This window comes from Dioscorea cayenensis, chromosome 6, assembly GCF_009730915.1.
Source record: "Dioscorea cayenensis subsp. rotundata cultivar TDr96_F1 chromosome 6, TDr96_F1_v2_PseudoChromosome.rev07_lg8_w22 25.fasta, whole genome shotgun sequence".
In the NCBI taxonomy this organism is placed as follows: Eukaryota; Viridiplantae; Streptophyta; class Magnoliopsida; order Dioscoreales; family Dioscoreaceae; genus Dioscorea; species Dioscorea cayenensis.
In genome coordinates, this window is record NC_052476.1 from 51,709 (window position 1) to 52,460 (window position 752).

The following is a 752-nucleotide window of genomic DNA, read 5'->3' on the forward strand; positions in this document are numbered from 1 at the left end:
TCCTCCCAGCCTTCCCACCTCCTCCCCCTCTTCGACCACGCCGCTCGCCTCTCCCAGGTGCCAATCCATCCCGATCTTGCCTCCGCCATTCGCTTTTCTTTGATTTCTCGACATTTATTGGCATATAACTGTGATTGATTTCTAGGGCATCGTGCTGGATGGATCAAAGGATCTGGTTGCTGAGGGAGCAAGCGTCAAAGGAGTTTGTGTATGTTAGGGTTGATGTATGTGGCTCGCCTCTTGAGTTTACAGGTGTGGTTCTTGGTTTTTGGGTGTTTGTAGGGTTTAATTTTGGCTGTTGATTTTGGGGGTTTTCTTGCTTATAGAGATGTTTCCAGTATTGGGAGGATGAGGGTGAAGCACAGAGGTGTGCTTTTGACGCTTAAGGGGACGGTGATACGGTCTGCGTCGGTGAAGATGATTGAAGGGGAAAAGGAGTATGAGTGTAGAAGGTGCCGGCACAGGTAAGTGTTTTCAGGTGTTCACTCATCTGTTTGTTTAGTTTCGGTTACATTTTGGAAAGTGTAGAGGTAATGGGATATGTGGTTTTTTGAGTTTGCACTGATTTGTGAGCTTCTGATTGTGACTTTTGTTTATATTGATTTATAGGTTCAAAGTTTACCCAGAGTTGGAAACTGGAAACCCGATAAGACTGCCGACTTCTTGCCCATCGAAGGTATGTTTGGCTGCCTTCTAATCTCTAGTGTAAGTTTTTACCCTCTTCGGTGATGCTTGAGGAATTGAAGTTCTGC